Below are 14,044 nucleotides of genomic sequence, written 5' to 3' on the forward strand. Positions count from 1 at the left end.
CGGCTGGTTCGGCCGAAGGAAGACGGGTTTGCGTTCTACGGACAGGTTCGTTCGCGAAAAACTTCAATTTGTCTCGCGCGTTCCCCTGTCCTGGCGGGATATCTCGGCTGAGGATAATGCCCGGGGAAGCAACAGTCTCTCGCGGATTCTTTATTACATCGGGGCCCGCCGAGGGTGAATACCGTAGTTGGAATTTATTTTTAGAACCGTGTAAACTAGCGTGACAGGTTAGGGTCACTCTCTGTATTAAGCACCGGTGCCCCTGGATTTATGACACGACTCGTTTATCGGTGTTCGTCAAAGCAAAACTGAATATATGTACAGTAGAGCCTCCCGTATAAAGTATTAACACTAGAACTACCACACTAGTCAAAATGACTGGTTTTACAATTTCATTTTAAAATTCTTACTTCGTGTTATATTTTTTTTCCGCGATGATGTGACGAGTTTTGCAGTGATAATTAAAGGTGTGATATAATGAAAATTATTATTGTTTTACTTGTTCAGAATCTAAATAATTTTGCATCGTGGCTACTTGTACCAATACCAGTCATTTTGAATGGTTTTGGTAGAAATAGCTTCACCTTAACTGTTGGTAGTTTTAGTGTTAATAGGAAGACAAAAGTGGCCGGATAAGGGAAACTTCGGATAATAGAACAATCATTACACCTTCGAAATTCAAGGGGAACATTGCCCTCCGACATCTTACATCAGATTTTCCAGCGTGAACGTCCAAAGGCGTCTTCTCAACGGTTGACACCGGAGTGTCCCGATAATTCTCCACGATTAAGATGCACCATCTTGTCGCGTGCTCGCGCAATTCACGTAATTCGTGGCAATTAACCCTTTAGAGCCGCATTCCCGGCGGTTCGTCGGCATCTTGGGTCGTTCGTTCATCGCGGTTTCGCGGCAGGAACGGGTTCATGAATGGGCCCGACCGTGGCCCGATGTTCGACAAAAAGCCCCGCTTCCCCGTTCTTTTTCTCCCCCTCTACCGCCCCTGTTGCTTTTCTCTGTCCAGCGAGCAGAGAAGAGGCTGCGCGTAGAAACTGGTATCGGCACAATGCCGACTGAATACGCTATCGGATTCCCTCTATCTGGCCGCTATTTCAACCTCCTCCTCATCCTCCTTGTTGCGGGACAAGAAACAGACGCCACCGGAAATCATCATTCTCTTCGGGTTGGTTTAATCGAAGGAAAACCGGAATACGCCGCGAGTTGACTGACAACAACGGCAACCTGTCCCATCCCCCCACCTCTCCCGCGTAGGATTCCGCGTTCGTATTTTTCTCGTGTGACGCGGCTGTTTCTTTTCTGTTAGAGCAGTGCTGGGCAACTCAGCGCCCGCCAAACTCACGAGCGGTCAACAACGTGCAGCATGCGGGCATATGGCAATGGTGGGTGAAATGTGTGAACGAGAGCACGTATCTATCATTTTCTTCACACACTAATATGTCTATCGTTTGTCCCCAAGAATGAAAATTTCGACGACAAATGTATGAAACTATTCCATATGAAGCTTTGAACATCGTACGGAACATTTACAAGTTACAGAAGAGGGAATTATTTTTATTGTTATAAGTCTGAATAATATTTAAGGCATGTTTTACTGAATTTATGCGCATATTCTTATAAATATACTGTAAACTCGTATATATATAAGTAGTATTTAAGGCAATTGTTGTGTAATTTATTCAAATAGTACTGTAAATTGTGTATTTTCATGAGATTTTTTCGATAAAAAACAAAATACCTATTACTTTATTTCTTCTTAAAGAAATCTGTATAAATAAGTACAATACTAGGCACGTAATTAATTTTCTTAATATACATGATATTTTAATTTATTCTTGTATCAACAACCTCAATACTTGTGAAACCATAGTCTCGTTTCATAAATTAATATCAATATTCTAAAGATTACATGACTTGGTAACATATACGTACGACCCCGTGTGGAGGTGTGGGGTCATAAAACCCCAGGTGGAGGCGCCAAAGATCCCGCGTGGGGTCATAGAACCCCCGGTGGTGGCGCCGGAGACCCCGTATGGTGAGTCGTGGGGTCACAGAACCCCCGGGGGTAGCGTCAGACACCCCGCGTGGTGAGAACGTGGGGTCACGGAACCCCCACACGTGGCGCCAGAAATCCCGCGCGGTGAGAACGATGGGGTCATAGAACCCCCACAGTTGGCTCATAGACCCCGCTCGGTGAAAACGTGGGGTCATAGAATCCCGGTGGTGGCGCCAGTGACCCCGTGAGGCAGAACGTGGTGTTACAGAACCCCCACAGATGGCGCCAGAGACCCCCCCGTGTAGCGAGATCGTGGGGTCATACAACCCCCGGTGGAGGCGCTAGGGACCTCGTGTGGGAGAACGTGGGGTCACAGAACCCCCACAGGAGGGGCCAGGGACTCCGTGTGTGTAAGAACCTGGGATCATAGAACCCCCGGAGCATGCGCAAGATTTTTGAAACGTAATTCTTTACCGCTGTTGCTCGTACGAGTCTCGGTTCGGTTTAATGTTGCTCGTGCAACTGTCAAAATCTGACTGACACGTGTGCGTGCTTCCGTGAGCAAATTATATAGTAACAGATACTACTACAGCCCAAGTTTAAAAGACGTAGGCAGTAGTTAGTTTCTGTAATAAGAATAACAACATTACTATTGCACATTGCACATTGAAAGGTAAACTCCACTAAATAGAATATTTTTAAATTCATTAAAATTGCTGTTAATTTTTGGGCTTATGAATGACCATGTACATATATGTATATTACGATACGGTAACAGGAATGAAGAACACCAAAAAATAGTAGATATAGTATATTCAACTTTAACTAATACCTCATAATAATAATAATAATAATAATAATAATAATAATAATAATAATAATAATCATGTACTTATGTAGAATCGTATAGATAATGCTGGCGCGAATGTACAATATTTGACAGGGTGAATAATTACGCACGATTCGTTAAAGTAGCGTTACCACTTACATATACATATACATATATATGTATAATAATATAGTATATAACGTTATACGTAATGCATAACTTCGGTTCATCCTTCGTTCCATTGATTACTAATCGTTTTCAATCTTAAAACAATTAATTCTTTCGAACCATTCGTTTCACAAACATTCGCCTTTCCGTCTCATTTTCATTGAAACGAGAGGATGGACCGCGAGAAAATGTACAGTGTACAAGCTCGTCTAAGTAATTAATACATTCAGAACAGCTGCCAATATTCCCGACACGCTCGCTATCATCGGTATTTGTTATACCTAACTAAACACTTCGCTTAATTTTATCGAAATGTTTCTTATCGTTGATAACTATTATTTCTGTTTCTTTTAACTCGTTAACTGAGCAACTTTTCGACCGCAAACATCCAAATGGATACAATTAAACACGAATAAGAACGATTTAAAGCGACTTACTTCGAAGTAGACGTAAGTACGATGTAATTTACGCTACCACAGATACTATTAGACAATAAAGTGTCTAAATACTTATGTAAATAAATAAGAAAACTCAAAATCATCAAATGATACAATTAAATACAATTGACGGGTCGTCCCCCTCTGTTTTACAGGTTAATTTCTGAAAGATATAAAAAAGTAATACCGTAAAACCCGTTGATGATAGTCGTGTCGTTCATTTTCATGTTTTATATATTACAACAATAGAACCCGTTTTAGGGCGGTATTATTTACATAATGCTAACATAACTTTAATTAAATTCTAATACAGTAAATCTTCGATGAGTGTTCAAAGGCTTCTCGACACTGATAAGAAGAGGTTCCCCAAATGTAACGTTCACTTTTTAATGAGCTTTCGGAATTCTGAAGCCAATAATATTTATTTCAACCGCATACGTCCATTAGTTTATGAAATATTTAATGTTCAGTGCGAAGGAGCCTTCGGACACACATCGAGGATTTACTGTAGAATGACCCACTCGATGGGTCTCGCCGTTCTGAATGTATTAAGTAAGAACCTAGAGTGTCGCTTGAATCTTTAATGAGCGCGCTATCCACGTTTGTTCATTTGGAAGGACACTTTGCAAAATACATTTGCCGCGGAGAAGATCTGTCGCGTTCAATCGTGAGTGTCGAGAATCGTTATACAACTTTGTTATTCGCTATATTAATCGTTTAAAGATTAAAATTGTCGCATACGATCGACGAGCATCGACGATACAAGCGTTACTCGGTGTTCCGTTTTGTTTCAGCAATAGTTGCGTTTCTTTTTATTCTTTTTTTTTTTTTGTACTGGCTGTGTTTCAGGTATATCTTTATAGATCCCCCATAGATCTTCGAATTGTGTTGTTGAACCGCATAACTAGAAATTTTATACGATCTACTTATTATGCTTTCTTTGTTACCCCGACAACACTGTTTTCTCAGAAGCTTTCGTAGCTTCGTCGTTACAATATATTATAAATTATGATCGTCGAATTGAAGTATTAAATAAATCGATTTCCGTAGTACGAAAGACTAGATCTAGCAGTGCGCTTCGTTTAAATTAGTCTGAAAAGTTCACACGTTTAAATCTATTCGAGATTACTTTAAACCTACAGAGTAAGAACACTACTGGACACGTTCTTGAAAATAAGCTCTCAGAGGTGCTCTAGCAGCAACTATACTTAAAAAATCACGCTTCTCCTCGTTTCAGGAATTATAGCTAGTGGATTTTTTATTTCTCTTCTTCAGTCGATTCGTGAATTTTTCTACTCGTTCTTTTCGTGTAATGAAATAAGAATAAATAAATACAATGGCACATTAGGTGCAGTACGCGCAACAAAATCAGTTTATGGTCTGAGAAAGACTAACTTCAACAGAATACAGGTAGTATTAAGTGTACCAGTAAGTGATTCATTAGTTTCTCCTAAATTCAATATTTGTTGCCAACGAAATCAAAACCATATGATCTCTTAACAATATTTATCGTTGTTAGATTGTATTTATGCAAATATCAATTTTCGTGGTCTAATTTCGGAAAATTTGAATTCCCAGAATGTTTTTAATCTTATTAATTTCGTGCACATTTTACAGTACCGACTTTTAACAGCATAACAATTTTCAAATATTTCTTACACAAATACTGTTGTCCGATGACTGGTATTCAAAGCAGGTGGAATTTAACAGCACCGATAAACTATTCGAAAATATGTAACATATGATATTTATAAATGAAACATAATATATTTCATGGACAAGATAAAAATGTACAGAACAATAGTAACGTGGTGATTTTTAAAAAAATACAAGATTCAATGATAGTATACACAGAGGATATAATATTTTCACATACTCTCTCTTAACGGTCCCTTGAAATTCGAACCGACAATGAAATTTGACGCTGAGCGAAATATACTATATTTTTTTAAGAAATAAATTCCCATCGATATTCGCGTATTTACATATGCGTCTACTTTCGTTTATACATTAATGAGTATTATATAATAATGTATGTATCTAATACATACTGCTATTGTTTTTCAAACTGTATATTATAAGAATTAGGTTGCTTTGGGACACTGGAACCGTGTGAAACTCGACGCCAATGACTTCGAACGTATCAAAGAAACGGTATACACTCTAAACGCTAGAGGCGCTCCTGTCGCTATGTACAGTACGATAAACAGGTTCGGTTCGGCGCAGATCTCCTGTATAATTATGACTTATGAAATATAGTCGTAGAGAAGGCAAAAGAAGTTATAGAACCACCGATAACTTCAGGTTACTATTTTATAACTGCCACTATGCTGTCACTACAAAATTTCTTTCACATCCACACATACACATATATACCATAAAATGTCCTTTTATTTTTGTTTTTTAATCATCCACGCAGACTTTTCCTCCGTACAATAGTTGTAAAACTTCAAAGCGATTGATCGTCTAGGAGCTATTACGTAACTACAAATCAGAATTTTCTGTAACGTGTAACGTTCACGTAAATCATTCCCAACGAATCAGCGTGCTCGTTGGTATTACAAGGACAGGGTATAAAAATTCTACGTCAGATTGAACACGCGAAGTTATCAACTAATTTAATATTCGTAGCGATATTAGTATCGAGAGTACTAACAGTAAGGTGAGAATAGTATTGCTGAGTTTGTTGTTCCATCTGACACGAAATCATTGTATCACGGATATCCTCGACGTCCCCATATTTCCACGATGTAATTTCTTTTCGTATATGTATCAAAATTTCAGTAATTGTATTTTAATAGTTACACGGCGGACATTCATTCGCAACTGGACTTTTTAATGATTCGTAAGCTGTTAAGAAAAATTGTAATTGTTTTTCGATTGCAGTTCATTGAAAGCATAGTTTCTGTCGGGTGAAAATGTATTTCGAATTTATTTGTTCAGCGATTGAAAATTGTTCAGTTACGAAAATGTTTGGTCGAGATGCGATATTATTATCGATTTCGTAATTCCATTCTCCCCGAATACAAAAGGCATCTATGGAAACATTTTATTTAACTGGTTCGATTGTTTCTGCACAAGGAAGATTATGTTACATTAACTGCGTTTTGGTCGTGTCGCGAATTGTACATCAATTTGAATAAGATATCTGAAATGTGACTATACAAATGGTACATATTAAAAGTTTATTGCCTTATTTCGAAACTTGTACCATCGATATGCAAGTTAAAGTCGTACGAAGAGTATGGTGATTGCAGGTACGCACGTTCCATAATCTTACTAAGAAACTGAGAGATTACGTTTTTTCGTAAAACGTATTTCAAAATATTATAAGCCACAGATATGGATGTTTTATAAATTCAATATCGACTTCCATAAGAATTTTCTGCTATAAGTTCCATTATTTGGGCATCGTTCGAAACAAATTTTCAAGTAAATGGACACAGGGGAGATAAAAATTTACTAGAATAAACAACTTTTGGGTATTCCAAGAACCTGAAATTGTTCAATCTTTCAATCTTTTTGCAATAAAGCTTTCTCCAAAAATATAATAAAACTCTTTTTTGTCTCCATAAACTATTCGAGAAAAATGTAATTCTACATCTGGACTCAAGAGCCAAAGTGTATTTTGGTAGCCAACGCTACCGCAGGAACTCGATCGGCAAGCTCGCGCTCTAATTGGTCGGGATTTTTCGTTAATATCTCGTTAACAAAGCCTGGGATAACATTTTTGTTAAGGAAAAAGTTGTTTCAAATCATCCCAGGAACCCCTCATTGCCGGGAGTCGAAGCTATTTTGCGACACCCTGTATAATCGTGTTGTCAACCTCGAGCGGTGTGGCTGTACAGAGGGGATACTGTAATTGATAGATTGTCACTACTAAAAGTAATAAGAACGTTTCGTATTTATTTTTTCGATTAAAATTCATCGAACTCTCTTTCCAGATTGTGAAAAAGAAAAATAGTTGAGAATAATTCATTTTATTTAGTGTTCTCATTTGTTAATTCCCTTAGGACTCGGAATTGGTTCCATGGGCGTAGCCAAGTTATCACTTAGGGGAGAGCAAAATTTATCTTAAGGTACTTTTCATAATATGTTTTTCTCCTCTAGGGGGGGGGGGGGGGGGTAAAATCCAATTTTTCTCTTCTAAAATATGGCAAACGCCACTTTTTTCCCTCGGGGGAATGGCAGGTGTTCCAACCTTGCCCTACTGGCTACGCCCATGTTTAGCTCATATGAGAAATTAAAAATACCTGTATAATTTCCACATAGTTTTGCAGGGAAGGAAAATTGCTTTGAAATGACTTTAGGGTTAATTTGTAATTAACTAGCGATGGTGTTACTAAAGGATTACCGTTTATCATTCTAATTAGGGGGTAAAAATCTTACCCCTATAACTTCGTTCCGAAACGACACAATTTATCGAAGCATCTGTGTACACTAATCATTTAAACCATTCATAATATTGGGGATTTAAGCGCCAACTGATGCAAATTTACTATATGATTGATTGTACTGTAACCCCTTCAGTGAATATAATATGAATATGATTCTCTTTGGTTTTTTTTATTTGCTTTTCAATAATTTCTTCATTGTTTAATTGCCATAAGTTTCACTCGAATAAAGTGTGGCCGTAGAACAGATTAAATAATTTCTCTTCACTTCGAAGAAGTTTGCTTCCAAGGACATTAAAAATTTTCGTGATTATTTATTGTTATCAAGTCAACAGTATGGTTGACAATCTACTAGTAGTATATAGTAGAGGCAACTACGGTGATATGAAAATTGTATAACTAGTAATTTTTATTCATTATCCTGTATATACATTAGTTCGGATAACAGAGGTTTTATTTAATTCAAGGAGAATTTAATTTAAGAAAAAGTAATATGTAGAACAGTTTTCTTTAAATAGTGTACAAGAGATAAATATACGACCTTAACGCTTTGTGCTCGACTTTCTAACAATTTTCGTGCCTTTGTGGGAATGTATGGACCTCCTCGTGACTATTTTAAACATATTTTAACGAGACTGAGTAGAGAGAACGTATTCACTCGGACTGGCAACAGTTTTGTTTCCGTTGCCCCTCTCATTCACCTTCAGATCCTTTATTTCTACATCCTTTAGAAAATTCACTCATTCAGAAGGTAAAACTATTCAGTAATAAGTATCCACGCTTTTTCAATTCTTTCAGCGTATTGAGGGAACACTGTTTAAATGGAATAAATACGCCCGGTATGCTTAAATACGAGCAGCCTTGTCTGTACGAAGGGAACCGACATTTTCTTTTAAAAGCACTTAAAAGCAACGAAATACCGTTCTTGACATTCAACCAGGCGACGGTTAACTGTATAATTTAGTTAACGAAAGTAAATTCGCCAACTATGTTTATATTGTAAAGGAAGCAAAGGAAGGTTTATCGTGAAGTAAATTTAAAATATATGCAACGAAAGAAACGTTAAATGAAAGGAATTGTTTACAGAAAAATTGTGGGATAATGTCAGGGAAATACGGAAAAAACAAATGTAAAAATATCTGTGAAAGATTAGCAGTGTGAAATAATGCCTAAATAAATTTTTATTATAGCTCACGACCCAAGTCACTGAGGCCTCTGCTTCTTATATCTCGGAAATGGAGCTTCAGATTACAAAACGGTAAAGGACTTTTCGCTTTGTATTTTCATGAGGAATATGCATGTTGCGGATTGTCTTATTTTTTTGGGACACCCTATATATTCGTTTACGTTCGTTTTTGCTAATTCGCTAGGTGCAGACGCGACTTTAAACGTTACTCGTCGAACGTAAACGAATAAAACAAGAGACGCGTGTAGGTCGTACGTCGTCTGACGTTGATAGGAAGATCCAACCTTAAGGTTGATCGTTCTTGAAGTCGAAGCGCAGAGCGTTAAGTGCAACGTAAATTCGATTTTCCCCAATATCGATCCAATACGCTCGAAATATTTTTGGTCTTTATAAGCTGTAAGTATGTCATAAAATACGGGACACTTTCACGGGGCAGATGGATTCAGCATTAAACACAATTTTGATCGTGAGTATTCGAGGTTTATCGTCAAAGTTTCATCGTTCGAGGTCGACTTGTAAATACGAGGTGGTTCTTTCACCTCGAAATATTAACAAATTCGTCGATTTCCCTTGATTAGGCTCTAAGAAATGCTCCCAGGTTCCCGTGGATGAGAAATATACGATTGTACAGAAACGAAAAGATTCGTGTTAAGTCCGAAACGAAATGTTTGATTTATTGTTTATGATTTACATGCGTATCTGCGTACGTTGATTGTCTTCTACTCGTGGTCGGCAATATAATCGTTTCATTAATAGTACGTTAAAAAGTTCGTGTAGTAACAATTTCCAAAAATTTATTAATCCTCTGAAATTTCGCGACGACGTCGGCGCGTTTTATTGTAATTTGAATTTCCTCGCCATATTTAGTTGACTGAACGTTTCGAGATAAACGACACGGAATCCGCAATCGTAGAAAAAATTTCTCGTTATATTGTTGTTTTTTCAAATATGAAACATTGCACGAGCTCGTACAACATCGTGGGAATTGGACAAAGAGCGTTTATGTTTCTGATTCCAATATGCAAACCCTCCGGCATAGTGTTGTGCTTTCAATTGGAACTAAAAAATTCTATTCTATAAATTGAAATTAAAAGAGATATAATGTACAAATACAGTGCAGCAAGACAAGTGTATTTATAGAATAATTTATAGGCTACGTAAATGCATAGAAGTAAATGAAATGAATCTTGTATATAAAGTTTAATAAAGTTTTTCATTACTTTTGATCTTCAAAATCTTTAATAAGGAAAATTAATTCCTTTAAACCGCCAATTTTTTGAACTTTGTTACTGGAAGCGTGAATTTTTTACAAACACCACTGAAAATTCGAATTTATTATTTGGACTTAATTCTACAAAGGCCACTTTGATTGCTATTAGGTTGCTAAACAATAGTACTTTGTCAGAAGTTTAAATAAAACTTTACAAAGTTCCGCAAAATGTTTAAATTTCCATGTAGGAATTAATTATATAAGCTTTCTGAAATGATTTAATTATTATCAAACAAACGAATTTAATTCAATACGAAAACGTGTATATAGTCGAATATTTTTATTGAAAATTATTAGAATGCAAATCCGAATACTGATTCAAATATTTATACGTTGATTTTCTGTAATGGAAGGTAAGCATAAACTAATATTTTTCATCAATTATTACGATGAAAAAAAAGCGTTTCTTTTATTTAACATCTTGTGGAGTCTAATTCATTGCCATTTGTGAATTTGAATAATCTATAAATGCGTAAAATTATCTATTTATATACAATAACAAATTATGTGTAACGATTAAAATTGTGTGTATCAATTTCTAACATTTCGATGTATCATTAATGAAATACACCTCCAATAAATGAAATTAAATCTTGCAGTCTATTAAACCGAAAAAATGAATAAACAAACAATAATTACACGTTGTTACAGAAATCAATAACGTTCAAACATTCATATCACGTAAAAGCACGAAATTTATTTTAAATTATAAGAAAACAAACTGCGCTGTAATTTAAATATATCCAAAACTAAAGCCATCGAACCGCTGCTAAAGAAACAATATATAATTTTTTGTGCAGTAACTGCTGCGTACTCCACATTTACACGAACAATGGAATAAAAGATATTCAGGCAAAATCATGTGGTATAAATCATGGGAGGGAAACTCCACAAAGCATCGCAATATGCCGAAGGGGTTAATTTTGAGTTTTCAGACCCAATTGTATTCTCTGCTGCATCATTCGCAGTTTCAAGCGAATAACTTCTCCCGTTGCAATATTCCATCATATTCTTGAGTTTAAAACACACTAAATTAAAGACTCGATTAAAATCATAATACAATTTCTACGCCATCGTTGATCGAATGAAAATTATTCCACAAATAATGTCGTTCCTAGGATTAATTCTTAATTAAATAAAAACACTCACGCTTTACATACCTTCAACCATCCACATAAATCACTTCTTTCTATTATTATATTTTATTTATCGGTCATTCTTAGATTGTATCTTCAACAAAGTATTGCTTCATCGATTATTTTAACTGCGAACACGACATTATTTGTGAAATAATATTCAATATTTCTCGTAAATCAGCCAATCGAGAATGTAAATTCTCACGTGTATTCGTGGTTCGATTATTATTTTCGTAATTATTACAATCTTACGGGCGAGTCGAATCAACGAGAAACGTATCGTATGAACGATTCGAATGTCGAGCGGTTTATGAAATTAAAAAAGTTCGTGCTGCACCTTCCCGGTCTCTCTATATATTGCCATTTAGAAGTTCCTAGTTCCTACGTCTACAATTTATTTACAACGCTACCTTACGCTAGATTCTATCATCGATATTACTTATCAGTTGCGTCATAGTGGAGTTAGTCGAGTGAGAGGCACCATAGAATTTTCGTATCGTTACGTTTGTACACGCTCAAGCACGCTTTATAATAGAGTATTTTTTTCTTCTTCATCCCCCGACACGGCGAAACTAGCGGAACCGCGGCTAAACCCCTACGAAACAAGCGTGTACGCCGCAATCAGGAGATCGAATTAGTAGTTAGAAATATTTACAATAAGAGAGCCACCTCCTATTTCGATGTTTGTTCAATGTATTGTCAAAGTCATCACCCTGAGTAGTGTTGTGAATTTAGTTGGGGGTCGCCATTTGTAAAAAGTTATCAAAAGAAAATTTTTTTTTTTTTCTTACCGATTTCGATGCGTTGAAGTCCAAAACATAATATACATATATATATATATTTTTTAATTACTGATAAAAACAGAGTATCATCCCTCAAAACAATAGACGATCTTCTCGGTTTATTTCAACAAGTAGAAACTCGTCCATTGTTTTTGGGGAGTTATTCTTGAAAGAAAAAGTTACTTCTTCTCTTGAACTGTCTCTAACCAACTCCGATCACTATGATGATTCAGAGTTGGTTAGACACTGTTAAAAAAAATGTCAATCAGAGTTGGTTAGACACAGTTAAAAAAAAAGTCATTCAAAGTTGGTTAGAGGCAATTCAAGAAAAGGGTATCATTTTTCTCTTAATAACTTTTCGATAAACAACATTTGATAATTGAAACTTTTCAAAACACATGTCAACGTCAAGGTCATCGGTCATTTTGCTTATCAATTCTACTAAAGTACGATACTAAACTTTTTTTTATTAATAACTTTTTTACAATCGGTCAACCTCTATTAAAACATTTACAATACTATTCAGGGTGATGACCTTGACAACATATTAAAAAATCATCGAAATCGGAGGTGCCTCCCTTATCGTAAATATTTACCAAAGCGAATCGTATACAATCGATAGCGAATTTATAATCGATATATCGATCGAAATATTTCTTTGTCTCCCTTGATCCAACGTAGTTCGCTTTCAGAAGTTCGCTACGGGTTATCTTTCGAAAACCATCGACAACCGCTGAAATATTGTAAAAAGAATTCGAAGCGAAACGGTACTTGCACGAGATGGAAACCAACGCGCTGTGTCTAAAAAGGAACGCAAATACCTAGTGAACTTTTAACCCCTTACGCTCTCAACTTATACATAGATTCCGCACGGTATGATTAAAAGGAATATAAAAAGTAATTACGTGCAAATATTACTTTTCATGAATTTTGCGAACTGTGAAATATGGTCTGTTAAGTACACTTTGAGCGTTCCGAAAAAGAACATTGTAAAATGATTGATTTAATGGAATATTGTCCTTACTTTGTTAGAAGTTATTTTTAAATGTTTTTTACGGTCATTTCTATTCCAGCAATCTTACGAATTATATTTCAATTACTCCTCAATCGGATTATACTTTACGTTGAATAAATGACACGAGAAATTAAATTTCTCTTTTTGTTTTCATTCGCAATGTTTGTAATGGAATTTTTCCCCTCGAAAAATACTCGAAAACAAATATTCCAGGATGAAATACGATATTGCTTTTAAAATGCATAATCCTGGTACATGAATATTGAGGTTTATAATAAAAATTCTAAATCGTATATTGTAATATTTAAAACAATATTTTATAACATGATATTTTCAAAAAATTCATAACGTGTGTAGATAAAATAACTAACAAATCGTCGATTTATTTACAAATTAAAAATAATAGAGCGTTATAAAAGAATCTGTAAATATTCTCACCGACGACATTTTACTAAAGAAAATCCACTTAATTGGACATATTCACAGGATACACTTCCTCGATTTTTATAGACATGATCATCGAAAATTTCGAGTTCCGCAATCAATAAACCCAAATCAAGAGAAATGTTTCTTTCATTAAGGAGGAAACACATTTTTACTTCAACGAAAAACAATGCATGTCGCATGTTTGCTACAACTCAACAACAATAAAACAGAACAAAGTATAACAGCTAACAAGTCCGACCGAAAGAGCGCAAAGGGTTCCAAGACCTCGGAATGTAAAATGTATTCAGTTCAAAAAATACTCTTTAAAAGTCGCTTCCTCGCTTAAGAAAAACTTTCTCGGCTAAACGCTATTTTATAAGTATATATTTA

This window comes from Dufourea novaeangliae, unplaced genomic scaffold, assembly GCF_001272555.1.
Source record: "Dufourea novaeangliae isolate 0120121106 unplaced genomic scaffold, ASM127255v1 scaffold89, whole genome shotgun sequence".
Lineage (NCBI taxonomy): Eukaryota > Metazoa > Arthropoda > Insecta > Hymenoptera > Halictidae > Dufourea > Dufourea novaeangliae.